Source organism: Entelurus aequoreus, linkage group LG26, assembly GCF_033978785.1.
Source record: "Entelurus aequoreus isolate RoL-2023_Sb linkage group LG26, RoL_Eaeq_v1.1, whole genome shotgun sequence".
Lineage (NCBI taxonomy): Eukaryota > Metazoa > Chordata > Actinopteri > Syngnathiformes > Syngnathidae > Entelurus > Entelurus aequoreus.
In genome coordinates, this window is record NC_084756.1 from 18611998 (window position 1) to 18636666 (window position 24669).

The 24669-nt window shown below is 38.7% G+C and overlaps 1 protein-coding gene across 9 annotated transcripts in view; it reads left to right on the forward strand.

The window, feature by feature from the left end:
• atp2b2 (ATPase plasma membrane Ca2+ transporting 2) overlaps positions 1–24669 on the forward strand; it is a 316595-nt gene that overhangs the window by 109424 nt on the left and 182502 nt on the right. The gene's annotated exons all lie outside the window — the stretch shown is intronic.

Below are 24669 nucleotides of genomic sequence, written 5' to 3' on the forward strand. Positions count from 1 at the left end.
AAAAAAATAATTTTTGTTTTAATATGGTTTTTGTAGGAGGATCAACACGACACAAACCTTCCTAATTGTTAGAAAGTCCACTGTTTGATATGTTTATGCTTCACTGATGAGAGTATTTGGCGAGCACCATTTTGTCCTACTAATTTCCGCGGCCCATGACCTCACCGTTGTGTGGACTGTGACTCAACAGTTTGTTAACATGTATTACTTTCTCCGACACTGCCAAAGAAAAACGTGTTTTATGCCACTCCTTTGTCTCATTTTGTCCACCAAACCTTTTATTCTGTGGGTGAATGCAAAAAGGACAGCTTTGTTGATATTATTGACTTGTTATGGAGTGCTAATCAGGCATATTTGACCTCCGCAAACGTTAGCCAGTTTGCAAAGATTGTAATAAATCCATTAGAAGAAGACGGCCTGCCGTTTCCTTCAACTTGGACACACACATCTATATCTAGTGCGACTTATATATGTTTTTTTCCTTCTTTATTATGCATTTTCGGCCGGTGCGATTTATACTCCGTAGCGATTTATAATCCGAAAAATACGGTACTTTAATAATTCCCCGAGGGGAAATTAAGATTTTCAGCACAATCTCATTCATTTAGCAGACAAACATTACAGGGAGACAGAACAGGATCGCTGAGGCCAAGGAGAGAGAAAAACATCATAGCCATAGCACACACAAGCATGTGTGTAAGAGGGAAACATCAAAGAACACAAAGGACATTAAAAGAGCAGAGCTGATGCAACCAGCCTTCTACACACAGCCACAAAAGTAAAACAACAACAACAAAAAAACATATACACTGTGGTGGCCTCTACGCCATCGTCTGCTGGGGTGGGGGGAGCATGGCCAGAGACGGGAGCAGACCCAACAAAGCAACCAAGAGAGCCGACTCCACCCTCGGCCGCCCACCAACTCTCGGCCAGTATCAATGTCAAATAACAAACCTGATCATATTTATTATTTATTTATCCTTACAAGCTTTTGTACGAGTGGCATTCTCCACACAACTACCAAAAATAGGTCGATAAAAATGAGCTGATATAACATTTGCAACAACTTTAAAGCTTATTTGCTCAATTTGTAAGATTGTACCAAGACTGCTCATTTTTTGGAGGATTTTCAAAACAGAGGGGAAAAAAGACAATTGATTTGCTGAATTGGGTTTTTAAACAGTAACATTCAGAATGTTGGGCATAAAACATTCTCTTTCCTCATTTCCATTCACCTATTCCGGACTATAAGGCGCACTCAAAATCGAAATGTGTGTGTCATGCTGCCGTCAGCCAATCAGATGCCGCCTTGCTCAGGAGCATAGCAACTGGCTTGTAGGTTCCGTCCGCTGCTTCCAATATCGGAATCAGAATAAAAAATACCGTATTTTTCGGGTTATAAGTCGCAGTTTTTTTCACAGTTTGGCCGGAGTAGTGACAAATAAGGAGGCAACACCACACAAATGTTTGTAACGCAACAATATCTCCTCCTGAAAAATCCCATGCACGCTTATGTGTGAAATTATTAACATATTACCGTAAAATATCCAAAAATATTATTTATCTCATTCACGTAAGAGACTAGGCCGGGGGTCGGCAACCCGCGGCTCTAGAGCCACATGTGGCTCTTGAGCGGCGCCCTGGTAGCTCCATGGAGCTTTTTCAAAAATGTATAGAAATGAGGAAAACATTTTTTTTTCGTTTTAATATGGTTTTTGTAGGAGGATCAACACGACACAAACCTTCCTAATTGTTAGAAAGTCCACTGTTTAATATGTTTATGCTTCACTGATGAGAGTATTTGGCAAGCACCATTTTGTCCTACTAATTTCCGCGGCCCATGACCTCACCGTTGTGTGGACTGTGACTCAACAGTTTGTTAACATGTATTACTTTCTCCGACACTGCCAAAGAAAAACGTGTTTTATGCCACTCCTTTGTCTCATTTTGTCCACCAAACCTTTTATTCTGTGGGTGAATGCAAAAAGGACAGCTTTGTTGATATTATTGACTTGTTATGGCAGGGGTGTCAAAGTCAAATGGACGGAGGGCCAAATAAAAAATTTAGCTACAAGCCGAGGGCCGGACTGTTCGAATGTTCATTGAAAAATTTTTAAATGACGCATATAGTCTAGTGAACCTAATTGAACCTACTGAAAACCTAACAAATATATTCCAATATGATCAGATAAATAAAGCAATATTTTCTTATGGCTCTGTCAGTAATCTTTAATTTTCAACAGACACAAAAGACAAATTTCCTTTATATAAAAATCCCCATAACATGAACATTAAATGAAAGAAACCGGTATTCAAGGCACCATCAGTAGCCTATATTTTCTATTTTTAGCAAAAGTGGGCTAAATTTACTTCAAAGAAAAAAACAATAATAGCAATTTTCTATCATCCACTCAACTGAAATATTTTTAAAATATAATTAAATTGAAATACAATAAAATAAAGTGCAAAAATCTATAAATCAAAAACAACACTTTGTTTAAGGAGAAGTAACATGCAGTGAAAACAAATATTAAACTTTAACTTTTAAACTTGAATTGAGTAAAAACTCTAAATATGTGATTGCACAGTAATGTTCACATTAAACCCCCCTCCTCCCTCCGTGGGAGGGAGGCGAGTTGGGTGCCCGAAACCCCCCGCTGGTTTCGGCCCGCCCCTTGGCGCGCGTGGCACGGCGGGCTCCGCGACCCGACGGCTGGCCCTCGTGGCTTGACGGCGGGCGCGTCCCGACGGGCCGCGCGTAGGGGTCAAACGCAGAAGTCTCAGGGCCTCGTGGTGAGGGGGTGGCCTGCGGGTTTCGGCCCGCTTGACCCCCCCGCTCCGCTTGGCGCGCGCGGCACATGACGGGTTCCGCCACCGACGCTCGGGCTGCAGCCCGACGGTGGTGCGGGCCCGGCGGTGACGCGCGGTTTGGGGAAACAAAGCAGAAGTCTCAGGGCCTCGGGGCCGGGTTTCGGCCCGCCCCCTTGGCGCGCGTGGCACGGCGGGCTCCGCGACTGACGGCCGGGCTGCAGCCCTTCGGCCGGCAGGCGCGTCCCAGCGGGCCGCTCGCCCCCTTTCGGAACCTTGGACCGGCATCCGCTTGGTGCGTGTAAAAGATCTGCGGTCTAAAAAAAAAAAAAAAAAAAAAAAAAAAAAAAAAAAAGATCTGCGGTCTGCGGGCCGGTTCTAATAATAAATCAAGATCATCCCAAGGGCCGTAAAAAACCTTCTCGCGGGCCGGATATGGCCCGCGGGCCTTGACTCTGACATATGTGTGTTATGGAGTGCTAATCAGGCATATTTGACCTCCGCAAACGTTAGCCAGTTTGCAAAGATTGTAATAAATCCATTAGAAGAAGATGGCCTGCCGTTTCCTTCAACTTGGACACACACATCTATATCTAGTGCGACTTATATATGTTTTTTTCCTTCTTTATTATGCATTTTCGGCCGGTGCGATTTATACTCCGTAGCGATTTATAATCCGAAAAATACGGTACTTTAATAATTCCCCGAGGGGAAATTAAGATTTTCAGCACAATCCCATTCATTTAGCAGACAAACATTACAGGGAGACAGAACAGGATCGCTGAGGCCAAGGAGAGAAAAAAACATCATAGCCATAGCACACACAAGCATGTGTGTAAGAGGGAAACATCATAGAACACAAAGGACATTAAAAGAGCAGAGCTGATGCAACCAGCCTTCTACACACAGCCACAAAAGTAAAACAACAACAACAAAAAAACATATACACTGTGGAGGCCTCTACCCCATCGTCTGCTGGGGTGGGGGGAGCATGGCCAGAGATGGGAGCAGACCCAACAAAGCAACCAAGAGAGCCGACTCCACCCTCGGCCCCCCACCAACTCTCGGCCAGTATCAATGTCAAATAACAAACCCGATCATATTTATTATTTATTAATCTTTACAAGCTTTTGTACGAGTGGCATTCTCCACACAACTACCAAAAATAGGTCGATAAAAATGAGCTGATATAACATTTGCAACAACTTTAAAGCTTATTTGCTCAATTTGTAAGTTTGTACCAAGACTGCTCATTTTTTGGAGGATTTTCAAAACAGAGGGGAAAAAAGACAATTGATTTGCTGAATTGGGTTTTTAAACAGTAACATTCAGAATGTTGGGCATAAAACATTCTCTTTCCTCATTTCCATTCACCTATTCCGGACTATAAGGCGCACTCAAAATCGAAATGTGTGTGTCATGCTGCCGTCAGCCAATCAGATGCCGCCTTGCTCAGGAGCATAGCAACTGGCTTGTAGGTTCCGTCCGCTGCTTCCAATGTCGGAATCAGAATAAAAAATACCGTATTTTTCGGGTTATAAGTCGCAGTTTTTTTCATAGTTTGACAAATAAGGAGGCAACACCACACAAATGTTTGTAACGCAACAATATTTCCTCCTGAAAAATCCCATGCACGCTTGTGTGAAATTATTAACATATTACCGTAAAATATCAAATAATATTATTTATCTCATTCACGTAAGAGACTAGGCCGGGGGTCGGCAACCCGCGGCTCTAGAGCCACATGCGGCTCTTGAGCGGCGCCCTGGTGGCTCCATGGAGCTTTTTAAAAAATGGATAGAAATGGGGGAAAAATGGGGTGCAAAATATATTTTTTGTTGTAATATGGTTTCTGTAGGAGGACCAACACGACACAAACCTTCCTAATTGTTAGAAAGCCCACTGATGAGAGTATTTGGCGAGCGCCGTTTTGTCCTACTAATTTCCGCGGCCCATGACCTCACCGTTGTGTGGACTGTGACTCAACAGTTTGTTTACATGTATTACTTTCTCCGACACTGCCAAAGAAAAACGTGTTTTGTGCCACTCCTCCTTTGTCTCATTTTGTCCACCAAACCTTTTATACTGTGGGTGAATGCAAAAAGGACAGCTTTGTTGATATTATTGACTTGTTATGGAGTGCTAATCAGGCATATTTGGTCAGTGCATGACTGCAAGTTAATCGATGCTAACATGCTATTTAGGCTAGCTGTATGTACATATTGCATCATTATGCCTCCTTTGTAGGTATATTTGAGCTCATTTAATTTCTTTTTTCTTATGTTAATTTTTATGTGCATGTCTCATGACACATTATCTGTATGTAATATTGGCTGCATTTCTGATAGTTGTGTGCCATGTTGTTCCAGACCTCTGCAAACCTTAGCCAGCTTGCAAAGATTGTAATAAATCCATTAGAAGAAGACGGCCTGCCGTTTCCTTTAACTTGGACACACACATCTATACCCTTTGGCCATTCTAAGACAGTCATTTCCAGGAGTTATCTCACCTTAGGAGAAGTTTTACTAATGTTTTCCAATGTTGTAAAAATGTGTAGAATAAATATTACATTTCAACATTTCTTTCAACAAATATTTGCGTCAGCCTGCGACACATAGTCATTTTAATAGTAGGCTAATATAGACACTTACATGGGTTGCCTTCCTTATAACACTTACATAAGTTTTTAAATTTTTTGCCGCTCCAGACAGATTACTTTTTTGTATTTTTGGTCCAATATGGCTCTTTCAACATTTTGGGTTGCCGACCCCTGGACTAGGCGTATATCAGCAATCGTCACACACACGTCAACCAATAAAAATTCGGCGGGGGGCGGGTCATGGCAGAAGTGCATTGTGAAAAAAAAAATGCTACCTGCTACTACTTCCGTACCTATGAAAATTGATCAGAGCAGAGTTGTTTAGAAACGACACCGAGGAAGAAGATTTCATGGGATTTAGCGATTAGGAGTGACAGATTGTTTGGTAAACGAATAGCATGTTCTATATGTTATAGTTATTTGAATGACTCTTACCATAATATGTTACGTTAACATACCAGGCACGTTCTTAGTTGGTTATTTATGCCTCATATAACGTACACTTATTCAGCCTGTTGTTCACTATTTATTTATTTTAAATTGCCTTTCAAATGTCTATTCTTGGTGTTGGATTTTATCAAATAAATTTCCCCCAAAAATGCGACTTATACTCCAGTGCGACTTATATATGTTTTTTTCCTCCTTTATTGTGCATTTTCGGCCGGTGCGACTTATACCCCGGAGCGATTTATAATCCGAAAAATATGGTACTTTAATAATCCGACGAGGGGAAATTAAGATTTTCAGCACAATCCCATTCAAGTAGCAGACAAACATTACAGGGAGACAGAACAGGATCGCTGAGGCCAAGGAGAGAAAAAAAAACTCATAGCCATAGCACACATAAGCATTATGTGAAAATGCATACAAAAATGTAATAAAACGTCAAATTAAACACAGTCTTTGATAACAAGTAACAACTACAGTTTAGTGCTAGCGGTCAACGTCTGTATTGTCACTATTTTTGCTATACATAAATATATATATATATACCGTATTTTCCGCACTATAAGGCGCACCTTCAATGAATGGCATATTTTAAAACTTTGTTCATATATAAGGCGCACCATATTATAAGGCGCATAGAATAGACGCTACAGTAGAGGCTGGGGTTACGTTATGCATCCATTAGATGGAGCTGCGCTAAAGGGAATGTCAACAAAACAGTCAGGTCAGTCAAACTTTATTAATAGATTACAAACCAGCGTTCTGACAACTCTGTTCACTCCCAAAATGAATAAACAGCTGTTTTATTATTTTCCCCGAGGTAAAGTCAGTGACGTGGTGTTTTGTTTATCTTTTAACAACAGCAAGGTATAACATGTAGTGCAACATTTATATCACATAGTGGAGGGGAACTTTTCCCTGATTTCAATAAACACGTAAAAAACAGTCTGATACTGTTACGGTAAATCAAACGTTAGTGCAATCACGATATAGTAACACTCGAAATAGTGCAGAGCAATAACAATATATCAATAACTCAACGTTGCTCAAACGTTAATGTCACACAACACAACACACAAAATAAACATGTAAAGCTCACTTTGTGAAGTTATTCCTCATCCACGAATCCCTCAAATTCTTCTTCTTCAGTGTCCGAATTAAACAATTGGGCGGATACGGCATCCAACATCTGTCTCGTCGAAGTCGTCATTAATGGAGTCTTAAGTTTAAACTCTGCGTCGTAAGCGTGTCTCTTAATAGGAGCCATTTTGGGGTCTTTACATAAACAAACAAATGGAAATGAAACGGCACGCCTCGCGCAGTCATATATCCCAGCATGCACCACGCGCTTCTTCGTCTTCTACAGAAGACGGGGGAAAATGAAGTCTGCGGCTGCTTACCGTAGTTGCGATTGATTGATTGATTGAAACTTTTACCTGTTGGAGGCTCAATATTGATCCATATATAAGGCGCACCGGATTATAAGGCGCACTGTCAGCTTTTGACTGTCCTAAGGTCTTATTCTGGCGCTTTTTAACTCACCGACCTGGACACATCCTTGCATCAAACCCAGCAGAGCCAGGCGAGCAGTGAGTGATGAAACGCAGCGCTGACGAGGAGTGAGCCAGACAGGCCGGAGTCGCGGTGTGAAGCGATACGCGCCCGCAGCGCTGCGGCAATATCAAAATGAAACTTGATTTGCAAAAGCACAATAAAATTAGCATAAGTGACACATAATTTCTCGCGAGTGCCCGTTTTATTGGCGAGCTAAACACCGGTGGTGGGGAATTAACCGCCTGTGGACTCGCACCAAATCATAGCGCAGGGTAACGAAACTCTCCAAACAAAATGCGGGATATTGTAATTATTCTTATCAATATGTTCCGATTTGTCGTCGTCGTCCTCTGCTGTCTACTTCGGTCTGTTGTGAGGTCGAATGAGTGTTGGAAAAACAATGTCATGCATCAGCATTAGCGTACACAGTAGACGGCTCTTATGGTATCATGACCATATAAGGACACATACTTCCTGATTTGTGGAGGATGACAGACAGAAGGTACCATTAGGATCAGCCGCGGGTTGCCGACCTAGTGGAACTCTGGAGCTTTTTCAAAAATGTATGAAAAATGGAAAAATGTATTTTTTGTTTTAATATGGTTTCTGTAGGAGGACAAACATGACACAGACCTTCCTAATTGTTAGAAATCCCACTGTTTATAATAAACATGCTTCACTGATGAGAGTATTTGGCGAGCGCCGTTTTGTCCTACTAATTTTGGCGGTCCTTGAACTCAATGTGGTTTGTTTACAGACTTTCTAAGACGTGTTTTATGCCACGCCTTTTTTGTCTCATTTTGTCCACCAAACTTTTAATGCTGTGCGTGAATGCACAAAGGTGAACTTTGTTGATGCTATTGACTTGTGTGGAGTGCTAATCAGGCATATTTGGTCAGTGCCTGACTGCAAGCTAACCGATGCTAACATGCTATTTAGGCTAGCTGTATGTACATATTGCATCATTATGCCTCGTTTGTAGGTATATTTGAGCTCATTTAATTTCCTTTAAATTCTGTTAATTCAATTTATATTTGCATATCTCATGACACATTATCTGTATGTAATTTTGGCTGCATTCTCATAGTTGTTTGTGTGCCATGTTTATTAATAAATATGTATATAAATAATAAATGATAAATGGGTTATACTTGTATAGCGCTTTTCTACCTGCAAGGTACTCAAAGCGCTTTGACACTATTTCCACATTCACCCATTCACACAGCAAACATTACCAAGCTTGCAAAGATTGTAATAAATCCATTAGAAGAAATCAGCCTGCCGCTTCCTTTAACTTAGACACACACATCTATGCCTTTGGTAATTCTAAGCGAGTAATTTCCAGGAGTCATCTCACCCTCTGAAAAGCCTCTGATTTACTAATGTTTTCCAATGTTGTAAAAATGTGTAGAATAAATATTACATTTCTGTCAAGAAAGATTTGTGTCAGCTTGCGACACAGTCATTTTGATAGTAGGCTAATATAACTAATATAGACACTTATATAATGAGTTGTCTTCATTATAACACTTATAATTTGAATTTTTTGCGGCTCCAGACAGATTTTTTTTCCCGTATTTTTGGTACAATATGGCTCCTTCCACATTTTGGGTTGCCGACCCCTGGTCTAACTGAAAAGTGAATAATTTGCAGTCCTGTATCAGCATCTTTATCAAGATTATTTGCAAATTGTATGACTCATTAATAGGGTTGGGCATCAGGCGGATCGTGTTGATACTAATCCAATCCACTTTATTTATATAGCACATTTAAACAACAAAATGTTTCCAAAGTGCAGCACAACAATATTAAAAACAATATTGAAATATTATCCTTAGCTCCACCAATGACTGAATGAAAACAAAAAATAAATACATATAAAATCAATATAAAAAACAATCTAACATAAATGATTAAAAACTATTTTAAAGGGTAAAACCAATTAAAACAGTAAATAGAAATCACAATTTTAAAAACACAGAGGACAACAGAGGACCACACAACTCACGTAGTGTTAAGGGTGGTATAACTATATAATTGATACTAAAGTGATCGATTTTATTTTCCCCAAATAATTTTTTCCCCTCTTTTTATATTCATGTGTACAAACTCAGCGAATAAATCTCTGAGCACGGAGGACATATTTACTGAGTAAATGAACCCATATTGAATTTTTAAAAAACGAAAAAAGATTTTGTGATGCTAAAAAATATTGATGTAATCATAGTAATATTGACTAGATACGCTTGTGTACTTGGTATCATTACAGTGGTTTGTAGGTGTAGATCCACCAATGGCGTTTGTTTACATTGAGCTACGGTGTGTAGTGAAGCATGTTTAGCTATTCCTCGTCCTGCAGGGATGGTACTTGTAAGCAACTTACTTTATTTGTCGCCATGGAGACGAGGATTAGCGATTTAGAAGTAGCTAAAACACTGCAGACTGCGGATGGATGTAAGCCGCTAGCTAGCTAGCCATGTCTTATAGCACCTCTTCCTGAGGACGTTTCAGTGTTATAACTTCACCTTTATAGTTAGTTTTTAAGCCAAAATGCGTCCGTTCTCCCTTTTCTGTCTACACACTGTCTGTTTGTAAATACTCTGTGATTGTGTGCTGCCGAACATGCTCCTCCGCCCATAAAACCAGCAATGACACAATGTGATGACGATGGCGGCGGTGGGGGACTGGTACTTTTTGGAGGCTGTATAGTACAGAATATGATTCATTAGTATCGCGGTACTATACTAATTTCGGTATACCGTACAACCCTAGTTAAAAGGGAACTGTACACATTAGTAATGCAGGCATATTTTACAATACCCATCCTTTTGGACCGCAGCTCCTCGAACCACCTTTTTGGTGAAGATCTGCTAACGAGCGAGTTGCTCTTCTCATCATTCATTGATGGAATTAATTATTCCCGCACACATGTGGAAAATGTTGCAATTTGCATTAGTGATCCCAAGTGATGCATGTGTATCGCCCCCCCCCCCCCCCCCCCCCCTTTTTTTTTTTCCTTCTGTGCGGCTGCGTCGCAGAACACATGTTCCATCAGAAATATGATCATGCTAATTATCTTTGAGGGTATTTTGTGTTGCTCGCTGGCAACTGTAGCAGTGAGTGCGTGTGTGTGTGAGTGTGTGTGTTTGCATCCCAAAGTATACAGAGAGGCCCCCCGGCAGGGGTGACCTATGTATCGGCCCCTTCACGTGATACCCACGGTGCATAAATAGCTAGAATCCATTATGAAGCACGTATGCGTAAAGGCTGCTAGTATAGAAATACAAGTAAAGTACATCTTAGCGGCTAGTTTAATCTCCGAGGGACTGATTATTTATTCATTTGACATTAAAGCCCTCCATCCATTTTTTTTTCTATACCACTTGTACTCATTAGGGTCACACCTGAACTGGCGCATATCCCAGCTGAGTTCTGGAAAACCATGGTATATCACAACGCACATACAAAACCCAAAACCAGTGAAGTTGGCATGCTGTGTAAATGGTAAATAAAAACAGAATACAATGTTTTGCAAAGACAAGATACTTAGCGTTCGAACCGGAAAACTTTTGTTATTTTTTTGCAAATATTAGCTCATTTGGAATTTGATGCGTGCAACATGTTTCAAAAAAGCTGGCACACGTGGCAAAAAAGACTGAAAATGTTGAAGAATGCTCATCAAACACTTATTTGGAACATCCCACGGATGAACAGGCTAATTGGGAACAGGTGGGTGCCATGATTGGGTATAAAAGCAGCTTCCATGAAATGCTCAGTCATTCACGAACAAGGATGGGGCGAGGGTCACCACTTTGTCAACAAATGCGTGAGCAAATTGTCGAACAGTTTAAGAACAACATTTCTCAACCAGCTATTGCAAGGAATTTAGGGATTTCACCATCTACGGTCCGTAATATCATCAAAAGGTTCAGAGAATGTGGAGAAATCACTGCACGTAAGCGGCAATGCCCGTGATCTTCGATCTCTTAGGCGGTACTGCATCAAAAAGCGACATCAGTGTGTAAAGGATATCACCACATGGCCTTAGGAACACTTCAGAAAACCACTGTCAGTAACTACAGTTCATCGCTACATCTGTAAGTGCAAATTAAAAATCTACTTTGCAAAACGAAAGTAATTTATCAACAACACCCAGGAACACCGCCGGCTTCGCTGGGCCCGAGCTCATCTAAAATAGACTGATGCAAAGTGGAAAAGTGTTCTGTGGTCTGACGAGTCCACATTTCAAATTGTTTTTGGAAACTGTGGACGTTGTGTCCTCCGGACCAAAGAGGAAAAGAACCATCCAGACTGTTATAGGCGCAAAGTTTAAAACCCAGCATCTGTGATGGTATGAGGGTGTATTAGTGCCCAAGGCATGGGTAACTTACACATCTGTGAAGGCACCATTAATGCTGAAAGGTACATACAGTTTTTGGAGCAACATATGTTGCCATCCAAGCAACGTTATCATGGACGCCCCTGCTTATTTCAGCAAGACAATGCCAAGCCACGTGTTACAACAGCGTGGCTTAATACTAAAAGAGTGTGGGTACTAGACTGGCCTGCCTGTAGTCCAGACCTGTCTCCCATTGAAAACGTGTGGCGTATTATGAAGCATCAAATACCACAACGGAGACCCCAGACTGTTGAACAACTTCAGCTGTACATCAAGCAAGAATGGGAAATAATTCAACCTGAAAAGCTTCAAAAATGTGTCTCCTCAGTTCCCAAACGTGTACTGAGTGTTGTTAAAAGGAAAGGCCATGTAACACAGTGGTAAAATGCCCCTGTGCCAACTTTTTTGCAATGTGTTGCTGCCATTAAATTCAAAGTTAATGATTATTTGCAAAAAAACAAAAAAACAAATCTTTCTCAGTTCCAACATTAAACATTTACAGTCTATTCAATTGAATATAAGTTGAAAAGGATTTGCAAATCATTGTATTCTGTTATTTACGGTTTACACAACATGCCAACTTCACTGGTTTTGGGTTTTGGATAAATACACAAATACTGTACAAATAACCATTCACACTATGGTACATTACAGTCACAGTAAGGAATATGTATGTTGCATTTGTTGAAGTGATCTTATTAGTAAACATAGTAAAGGTTGTACAAGCACTGCACGCAACATTAGCATCGCCGCAAGTGCTAACACAGCAGGGGTGTCCTGGCTGGTACATTATTATTAAAGAAGACAAAAATACTTAGTTGACCAAAACATTTTTCCCCTCCAGGCACATTCCATGTAAGATTAAGTTAAAGCATATGAACTAAAATCTGACATATGCCGTATTGATCAGAATTAAAGACGACCATTTCCCGTTCTATGGCAAAATACATTTCTTTAGGAATGAAAGACACCCTTTTTTCCTTATTACAAGTGCAATATACAGCATACAAAATGTAATATATACTGTGCATGTATGAATAATGCAGCTATTTGGATATAATGTGCCATGATAATTAATGTAACAATGTCAATAGTTGTAAAAGCTATCATAACAATGTTGTGTAATATTGGATAAAAAAAACAATGTTTTATAAAGCGAAAGTGTATCAAAATATATGCATGAAATGTATCTATATATTTGTTTAATATTTTAAAATGCATTATATTTAATAGGGATGTCCGATAATGGCTTTTTTGCCGATATCCGATATTCCGATATTTTCCAACTCTTAATTACCGATACTGATATCAACCGATACTGATATATACAGTCGTGGAATTAACACATTATTATGCCTAATTTGGACAACCAAATAATATCGGCAGGCCGATATCGGACATCTCTAATATTTAATGTAATGTGTTTATATGTTGTGTTTATTACACTATCTGCACTCTGAGGCAGGTAACAAAATGATCATGAATATATCTTTTTAACTATTTGTTACAATTAAAGTCTTGTTACAACGCACTCCAGAAACATGCAATTATTTCATGTTAATATTAAGACCCCTCAAGATTCTTTTAGATCTAAGGTCGTCTAAATAATGAGAGGTGACTAGAATTGAAGACACCAATTTATTCTACAAAAAAGAAGAAGTACAACCAATTGTGATAACAACAACAGAGCTATCTAAAGGTCGGAGCAATCCCTAAAACGGTCGCCCGTCTCTCATGCTTTTGTCCACCTATGTTGCATCGCCTTGGCGAGTATCAAAAACTGAAAGTTAACTTGTTGTGTGTGTGCCAAACGCACACACATTCTCCCCCACTCTCCCTCCAGGCTGGCGCTTCATTAAACTCGAGAAAATAATGTGTGAGAGTGCATAGATCAGGGGTGTCAAACGTACGGCCAGTGAACAGTTTTTTATCCGGCCCGCAACATTATTTTGTTAAGTATAAAAATTAGCTGAAATTTTTGAATGAAAGAAACTGCTCTTCTAAATGTGTCCACTGGATGTTGCAATAGCAATTCTTTGTATCCTTTGTATCAGAGGGAGGAGGCGGAGCTATGTGCCCGGTTAAGATAGAGGACTGGGGACACATAATCTGGGCGCACATAAATATGCTGAAATAACACGTATCCCCTTCTAACTTCATGCGTGAGTCATGAAATGAGTCCACATTCACAAGTTTTGTTGTAGATGATGCTACATACTGTATGTACTAGTGTTGTCCCGCTACCAATATTTTGGTACTGGTACTAAAATTATTTGGATTCTTTTCGGTACTTTTTTAAATAAAGGGGGCCACAAAAAATTGCATTATTGGCTTTATTTTAACAAAAAAATCTTCCGATACATTAAACATGTTTCTTATTGCAAGTTTGTCCTAAACTAAAATAGTAAACATACTAAACAACTTGTCTTTTATTAGTAAGTAAGCAAACAAAGGCTCCTAATTTAGCTGCTGACATATGCAGTGACATATTGTGTCATTTATCATTCTATTATTTTGTCAAAATTATTAAGGACAAGCGGTAGAAAATGAATTATTAATCGACTTGTTCATTTACTGTTAATATCTGCTTACTTTCTCTTAACATGTTCTATCTACACTTCTGTTAAAATGTAATTGTGGAAGTTGCTTCCTCGCAGTCCCACTGTCAGACATGGCACAGGAGCCCAGCGTGCAGGTTTTAACAAGGTTTTAATAATCACAAGGTTTTTAAATAAACTTCTCTCTCCAGCAGGACGCCACTTTTCAGCCACGTCCGTATCCTCCTCCCCTCCTGCTCCCGGGCGCTTACTGTTAAAGACAACAGATGATTAGATTAACATGTACCACCTGTGAAATCTAATCACCTGCCAGCTGTGTCTCGCCGTCAGCACTGCCACGCCCCCCCGTCTGATGGTGCTCTGTCCTCAGCACCATGGACAGAGGCGGTGACCTTTGCTCCTGCAGACAGCGCTGGCCCCATCTCCCCCCTTAGTAATAATCACTTATTCTTCTTTTGTTTGGATACTTTACATTAGTTTTGGATGATACCACAAATGTGGGTATCAATCCGATACCAAGTCGTTACAGGATCATACATTGGTCATATTCAAAGTCCTTATGTGTCCAGGGACATATTTCCTGAGTTTATAAACATAATATACATTAAAAAAAACAACTAAAGATGTTGTGATGCTAAAAAATATTGCTGTAATCATAGTAGTATTGCTCCTGTACTTGGTATCATTACAGTGGATGTTAGGTGTAGATCCACCAATGGCGTTTGTTTACATTGTGACACCGGTGAGCTACGGTGTGTAGTGAAGCATGTTTAGCTATTTCTCGTCCTGCAGGGATGATACTTGTAAGAAACTTACTTTATTTGTCGCCATGGAGGCGAGGATTAGTGATTTAGAAGTAGCTAAAACACTGCAGACTGGGGCTGGACTTTAGCCACTAGCTAGCTAGCCGTGTCTTAAAGCACCTCTTCCTGAGGGCGTTTCAGTGTTATAGCTTCACGTTTATCGTTAGTTTTTAAGCCAAAATGCGTCCGTTCTCCCTTTTCTGTCTACAGACTGTGTCTGTTTGTAAGTACTCTGTGATTGTGTGCTGCCGAACATGCTCCTCTGCTCGTAAAACCAACAACGACACAACGTGATGACGACGGGGGCGCGGTGGAATGATGGACCGGTACTTTTCAGAGGCGGTATAGTACCGAAAATTATTAAATCAGTATCGCGGTACTATACTAATACCGGTATACCGTACAACCCTAGTATGTACAGAATAAACCACACAGTTGAGGAAAATGAGTAAATTACATCAATAACATCCTGTAATTTGATTTTGATATTACCATCTTCTGATTAAAATGTATTTAATTCAGAAATGATCAATCACGACAAATGAAGATAGACTACTATGAACAGCAACATGTAAGTGTAAAAAAAACCCAAAAAACATTATGACATCCTCTGTACCGAGGATGTCGTTGTGGCTTGTACAGCCCTTTGAGACACTTGTGATTTAGGGCTATATAAATAAACATTGATTGATTGATTGATTGATTGATGATTTGTATGTTTTCAGATTGCGCTTGTTCTATCTTTTAAATAAAGAAAACAATCTGAAGTTGTCTTTATTTTTACGTTATCATGACATGATTTTACCAGTCCGGCCCAATTGAGAATAGAGTTTCTTCTGAAACAGAGTGAGATTTATGTGTATCTCTTCTGGCAGAACAAAAGACCAAAGCTAGTGATTTTATAAGGCGTTCTTATTCTGGCAAAAATAAGGAGAATTTTCCATAACACTATATTTTGCCACAATTTCAAGTTGTGTCTTGACAATATTATATTTCAATTTGTTTTTCTAATCACTACTAAACTTCTACTAAATACTGAAAACAAATATTTGGTTAGCTGAATCTTGTTTGGGAACACACCTACTAATGACACCTATTACTACGTTTAACTGATTATTTTGATTACTTTAATTAATTCCTTAAGGCTCTGGATGCTGTGGGGTTGTCTTGGTTGACAAGACTCTGCAACATTGTGTGGACATTGGGGGCGGTACCTCTGGATTGGCAGACCGGTATGGTGGTTCCTCTCTTTACGAAGGGGAATCGGAGGGTGTGTTCCAACTTTCGTGGGATCACACTCCTCAGCCTTCCCGGTAAGGTCTATTCAGGTGTACTGGAGAGGAGGCTACGCCGGATAGTCCAACCTCAGATTAAGGAGGAAAAGTGTGTTTTTTTTCCCTGGTCGTGGAACTGTGGACCAGCTCTATACTCTCGGCAGGGTCCTTGAGGGTGTATGGGAGTTTGCCCAACCAGTCTACATGTGCTTTGTGGACTTGGAGAAGGCATTCGACGGTGTATCCCGGGAAGTCCTGTGGGGAGTGCTCAGAGAGTAAGGGGGATCGGACTGTCTGATTTGTGGCGGTCCGCTCCCTGTACGATCAGTGTCAGAGCATGGTCCGCATTTCCGGCAGTAAGTCGGACCCGTTTCCATCCAGTGAGGGTTGGAATCCGCCAAGGCTGCCCTTTGTCACAGATTTTGTTCATAACTTTTATGGAAAGAATTTCTAGGCGCAGTCAAGGCGTTGAGGGATCCGGTTTGGTGGCTGCAGGATTAGGTCTTTGCTTTTTGCAGATGATGTGGTCCTGATGGCTTCATCTGGCCAAGATCTTCAGCTCTCACTGGATCGGTTTGCAGCTGAGTATGAAGCGACTGGGATGATAATCAGCACCTCCAAGTCTGAGTCCATGGTTCTCGCCCGGGAAAGGTGGAGTGCCATCTCCGGGTTGGGGAGGAGATCTTGCCCCAAGTGAAGGAGTTCAAGTACCTCGGAGTCTTGTTCATGAGTGAGGGAAGAGTGGATCGTGAGATCGACAGGCGGATTCGGTGCGGCGTCTTCAGTAATGCGGCCGCTGTATCGATCCGTTGTGGTGAAGAAGGAGCTGAGCCGGAAGGAAAAGCTCTCAATTTACCGGTCGATCTACGTTCCCATCCTCACCTATGGTCATGAGCTTTGGGTTATGACCGAAAGGACAAGATCACGGGTACAAGCGGCCGAAATTAGTTTTCTCCGTCGGGTGGCGGGGCTCTCCCTTAGAGATAGGGTGAGGAGCTGAAAGTAAAGCTGCTGCTCCTCCACATCGAGAGGAGCCAGATGAGGTGGTTTGGACATCTGGTCAGGATACCACCCGAACGCCTGTTTAGGGCCAGTCCGACCGGTAGGACGCCACGGGGAAGACCCAGGACACGTTGGGAAGACTGTCTCCTGGCTGGCCTGGGATCGACTCGGGGTCCCTCCGGCAGGAGCTTGACGAAGTGGCTGGGGAGAGGGAAGTCTGGGCTTCTCTGCTTAGGCTGCTGCCCCCGCCACCCAACCTCGGATAAGCGAAAGATTGATGGATGGATGGATGGATAATTAATACTATTGGCTAATTACTAACAACTAATTATTATTATTTTACATTACAAGTCTGTTATAAAAACATGCAACAATTTCAAGTTGAGGGTTAGGATACATTGTACTTCCATTTATTTTTTATTCCCACTTACTAATAATTTAGATTTTTTTTCTCAAGTGATGGAATGAACATGTGCATATCGTTTGTGGGCCAAATCATTGTTGACTGGGCCAATGTGTTCCAGTGTACATGAAACATATGAATAGTGATTGTCTTTGTGTAGGAAGGATGCTGACAGCGTGCAGTGTAGGTGAGTGTGAGGGTGAAGAAGCGAGTGTTTTCCTGCAGGCAGACACCGGGTGAATAAGTCATGTGGGGGCCAGATGGGATGTCAGAGCGTATACAGCTCACTTTCACAGATGCTCCAGCAGGATGCTTCACGTGCCATGGACCTGACTCTCGTGACTCGGCGAGGGAAGCACGCTGACAGTGTACGAATCCAGTTCTGGAGGCTGCGACACCTCCGGTTTGTCGCGAGAACGCTGGCGGGGACGCGGCTCCTCGGGCGACAGCACATTGCTAGTATGTGATGCAGTGAGAACAGGAGGCAGGGAGGGAACATGTTGATGTCTTAGCGGAGAGGGGATGGGAAAGAGGCGCCTTGGATTGACTGTAAATGCTGCAATTAAATGCCATGTGACTGGACTAGGAAAGCAAATACCGTATTTTTCTGACCATAGTGCGCACCGGATTAAAAGGCGCATTAAATGGGTCATATTATGATCTTGTAGGGAAGCAATAGTCTGTTTTTTTCCTGACCTAACATATATATATATATATATACATATATATATATATATATATATATATATATATATATATATATATATATATATATATATATATATATATGTATATATATATATATATGTATATATATATATGTATATATATGTATATATATATATATATATGTATATATATATATATGTATATATAAAAATAAAACATGCATCAATCAAATAAGTACAGGCAGATATTAACATGAAGCCACAGACAACTGCACCCCTGAGTTTCATTGATTGATTGATTGATTGAAACTTGTATTAGTAGATTGCACAGTACAGTACATATTCCGTACAATTGACCACTAAATGGTAACACCCGAATAAGTTTTTCAACTTGTTTAATCAATTCATGTGTCTCCAACACAGTGCCGCAATACACAAAAGCAGACAAAGGGCTCATTAATTACCTACCTTTTTAATTACTTTTTAATCTGAGTTAATTTTGGGATCAGTCTCTTTTGCATATTTTAGGAAACCACCCCATGCTTCCTGAAACTTCACAGAACAACCGTGCAACGTCAGCCTAATTTTCCCAGAAGAAGCTTTTCTAACCTGTAACCCGTTTTGAAAGTTTCATTATAGTTGTTGTACCAAATAATACATTGCGAGAATCTGTTTGAATCGAGAATCGTGTTGAATCGATAATTGATTCTGAATTTAATTGACGCCTCAGAAGCAGAATCGATTCGAATTGTTGGTAAGAATAGTGTTTGTATCTTTATATATATACTGTATATATACAATTAATTTTTATTTTTAATTTTATTTATACATTTATTTTTTTTGCATTAATAACACCCCTTTTTACGTTTACGCCAAAGTAAAATCGTATACAAATTGGTTGAAAAATTAGCAAGTGCATTGAATTTGACTGTTGCCTTGACCAAGATGGCCGCCACGTAGACACGTCAAGGCAGGCTGCTCCTACGCCTGAGCTGAACTCTCCCTTACTTCGTAGTTTGCACAGTACGAAGTTTTGTTTCATGATGTGTTTATTGTTAGTTAAATACAACAGTATTGTGCTTTATATACTTTTATTTTGTGTGTTGTGTTCAAATATTGTTTAAACAGCTTGTTGCGTAGTCAATGTCTCACCTGTTTTTAATGTTATAGAGAGGATTTTCATCCAATAGAAATTGTAAAGAACTTTAGTACCAGTGCAGAGTGCACAATGGTTGTAAAAAGTACTGGCAAATTACTTTAGAATAGGGCCGGGCGATATGGCTGGAAACTGTATCACGATATACGTTTTTTATATTGATCGATATCGATAATAATGATATTCTTTATGACTTATTTAAGTCTGCCAATGAATACAGTAATGCTCTCTTCTCACTCCATGCAGAGAATCCACAGCGAGACAGAAAGATGGCGCAATTGGTTGGTCTGTTTTCTTCCGACCAAAAAATATAAATATATATCGACTGTTTTATGGAACGCATTTTATATTGATATCGATTGTGTCTTTTGCGTTATATATTGATATAATTTTCTCGGCCCAGCCCTACTTTAGAATGCTATACATAACAATGATTAACGTTTGCTCGGTCATGACCTGGATATTATTATGCAATGCATTGATGCTCATAGTTTATAACGACATCTACTTCAAAGTCCGAGTCAACCAGCTGCCAGTCCAGCAGTGCCACTTCTACATACTGCTACCAAAGTAAAACAACAAAAACAGAAAATAATTAACCAATAATATATATTGTGCACACACGATTGCACCATGCATAGACAAGCAACCAAACAAAAACATCATTTCAACACCCATATTCACCGTGGTGGCCTGGGCTGGGGGGAGCATGGCCAGAGACAGGAGCAGACCCAACAAAGCAACCAAGAGAGCCGACTCCACCCTCGGCAATCCACTAACTCTCGGCCAGTGTCCTGCTCAGATATATCAGGTTTTTCTCCTTTAGACAGCAAAGTAGTTGAGTTAGTATTCCAGCCCAACTAATTACTGTATGTTAATTAACTAATGAATGAAAGATCACACTCCCTCCTTAAAATGCAACTTGCTCACAGTTACGTTTTCAAACCAAATAACACATGTCGCCAAATTCTACTTTTTGTGAAGCTCAATTTTGCTTGCTGGCTAAAGAAGCGTTTATTTTGTTGTCATATGTGAAGGTGTTTGGTCACCAATAACAAAACTAAGCCCCCAGTGTTCTTCTAGTTTATAGTGTCGCTCTACATGCACTATAATTTGATTCCTCCTCATTACACTTTGCACCTGCCCTTTAGCTCCTTTTTTCCACGCTCAATCTGCTCCCATTTCTATTTCTGCATGCTGGTCGGTTGCTGCCATCCCGACGGGCCGCTCTGTACAGCGTAGCCTATATAGACCTGCTCTACATCCACAACCTTCATCCTCTCTCCCCTACGCTTCTTCTCCTTTCTCTGTTCTCAAGAGACAAATGAACACTTCTGCACTTTTACCTGAGAAAATAGTCATAAAAAAAAAAGAAAAAAAAAAAAAATATATATATATATATATATATATACACATTGGGTCAGGAAAAAAAAAATCATCCCTAAAAGCCTGTTTCGCAGGTTTCCCTGAATTGAGATCGGATTTAAAAAGTAAAAAGTAAATAATGGGGGTATAAATGGAAATAAAATAGAAAATATTACAATAAGAATAAAAATAAAATAAAAATATAACAGTAAAAATAAGAACATAAGAGAAACTAGGCAGTAGTGACCATGTTATGAAAATGTATTGCACTGTTTTTTGTTGCAGTTTATTTCAGTATTGTTATAGTTTTGCATCCCCTGTCATATATATATATATATATATATATATATATATATATATATATATATATATATATATATATATATATATATATATATATATATATATATATATATATATATATATATATATATAATGTATATATGTATTTATGTATGTATATATGTATATATATGTGTATGTATATATGTATGTATATATATATATATATATATATATGTATATATATATATATATATATATATATATATATATATATATATATATATATATATATATGTGTGTGTATGTATATATGTATATATAAGGCAACAATACAGTGGTGTTAGGTAGGGGTCGGCATCACAAAATGTTAAAAGAGACATATTGGACCAAAAAAAAAAAAAAATCTGTCTGGCCCACCAAAAATTAAAAGCCTTATGTACAGTAAGTCTTATAATGAAGGCAACACATGATGTTGAAATTTAATATTTATGCTACACATTTTCGCAACATTGGAAAACATTAGTATAACAAAGGCTTCTCAGAAGGTGAGAGAACTCCTGGAAATTACTGCCTTAGAATGGCCAAAGGTATAGATGTGTGTGTCCAAGTTAAAGGAAACGGCAGGCTGTCTTCTTCTAATGGATTTATTACAATATTTGGCAAGCTGTGTTATGTTTGCTGTGGTCTGGAACAACAGGGCACACAAACAACTATGAGAAATGCAGCCTATATCACATACAGATAATGTGTCATGAGCCATGCAAATATAAATTAAATACACAGAGGACATAAGTAAAGTAAATAAATGAGCTCAAATATACCTACAAATGAGGCATAATGATGCAATATGTACATACAGCTAGCCTAAATAGCATGTTAGCATCGATTAGTTTGCAGTCATGCACTGACCAAATATGCCTGATTAGCACTCGAGCAAGTCAATAACATCAACAAAGCTCTCCTTTGTGAATTCACGCACAGCATAGTTGGGTGGACAAAATGAGACAAAGGAGTGGCATAAAACAAGTCTTTCTGTGGCAGCGTCGGAGAAAGTTGTACATGTAAACAAACGATGGTGCGTTCAAGGACTGCCGAAATTAGTAGGACAAAACGGCACTCGCCAAATACTCATCAGTGAAGCATGTTTTGATATAAACAGTGGAGTTTCTAACAATTAGGAAGGTTTGTGTCATTATTGTCCGCCTACACAAACCATATTAAAAGAACAAATATATTTTACCCCCATCTTTTTCCATTTTAAGACATTTTTTAAAACGCTCCTGGGATCCACTAAGGCCGGCGCTTCTGGAGCCGCAGGTTGCCGACCTCAGTTGTAATGCAACATTACTGCTTACAAAGGAACATACGTTTAAAATGACAAGATTAGTCACATTCTTATGGGAATAAATCCATATTTTTACGAGATAAAAAAAAAATAAATAGTATTAGTTACACTATTTCAAAGAAAAAAAAACATGGAATATTACAAGATTTAAGTCAAAACTTTATAAGAATAAGTTTTTTTTACTTTTTAAAGAATTTTTTTTTTAAATATTTATTTTCGAAAAATTTCCTAATTTTACAAGAGAAGACTAGATTTGTTTAAAAAAAAGTAAACAGAAAAAAAATATTGAAGATTAATTATTTAAAAAAAACCACAGTAATAATCATAAAACCAAGTATTTTATTTAGAAAGTAGTTACATTGAATATTACATTGTAATTAGGGCTGTCAAATACTTTTAATCAGATTAATCACATCTTGGAATTTGGATTAATCATGATTAATCACAGATGATTATGGTAAATGGTAAATGGGTCGTACTTGTATAGCGCTTTTCTACCATTTTTTTTAAGGAACTCAAAGCGCTTTGACACTATTTTCCACATTCACCCATTCACACACACACATTCACACATTCACACACTGATAATTAAAACATACATGATAGTTTTTCTAGACAAAAGTTGTAATTGCGTATGTGTCGAGCCATATTTCTTATTACCAAATAGCATGCATAATTAAAATTTGCTTAAAAAAGACCTTAATATTTGTACACAAATGCGATTTTATTGTCAGAATGTCAACCAGGAACATTTTTCAACGTTTTACAAGAATGCATGTCATTTATGTGGAAAAAATTCCATAACAGTTTTATCTAAAATTCTTTCAGGCTATATTTTGGAGTGAAATTTGTCAGCGAACACACCAGTCTGAGTCTCTTCACTCATTTTTTTACTGACGTATGCACTGATCTGATCACTGACCGTATAGCGGTAAAATAACTTGTACAGTCAAAATAAATTGCATGATTAATGCCCTAATTATAATATCAAATTGCAATATAATATAAAACAAGTTGTGTGATATAATTGTGATATAATCGTAAATTTAAAATGGGATATTTCTCAAGAAAAACAATTCCATCATGCAAGATTTAAGTCATATATATTTTTGGAAAAGTCCTAACTAACTAAGTAACTTAAATTACCCTTTTTCTTATTTGGGGGGAAATAGTTGTAATTTTGCAAATGTCAAGTCATATTTTTTTTAAGAAAAATATATTTTTCAGACAAAAAATATACAATATGTTTTGTTCCTAAAAGTGATAATCTTAAAACATACATGATAGTTTTTCTAGACAAAAGTTGTAATTGCGTATGTGTCGAGCCATATTTATTATTACCAAAGTGTTCTTATCTAATCTAAATGTTTAGATGTTTTTTAGGGAAAATAATCACATTTTTCCAACAAAATGGCATTTTTCAAAAAGAAGAACAAAACACATTTGCAGAAATAATAACGTTGTATTGTTTTTACGAGAAAAACGTCCAAGTGTGATCAGAAAAATTTGATATCATCTCATGAGAATAAACTTGAAATGAAACTAGAGAAAAGTAATATTTAAAACTAAATACATTTCAGACAGATTTGTTTAAACTGTTTAATTTTTTTGTGGTATTTTTTTTGCAATGGTAGTATTTTTCTTTTTTTACTTGTGTAGTAACAAGATAAAGTAGCGTATAATTCTAAATATTTTTTACTACGGTGAAGGCAGCAGATGACAATGTCCGAGTTGGTGTTGATTTTATTGGCGGGCGATGGCGATCCGATACATCATCCCCCATACTTCATCCTCATGGGACAAGGCTTTTGTTTTATAGTCTGTAGGTCATTGCAATATGATCACACACTCAACCTATTGATCTCTCATCAGTTATTCGTAATATTTGCATCAGTTTTTCTTTAGGGCTTGATGTCAGGATAGGGAGTATACTGTATATGTTTAAGTTAAATCAAAGACAAAATATAATTGTTTGATAATGGTGTTTATATTGTCAGTGAAAA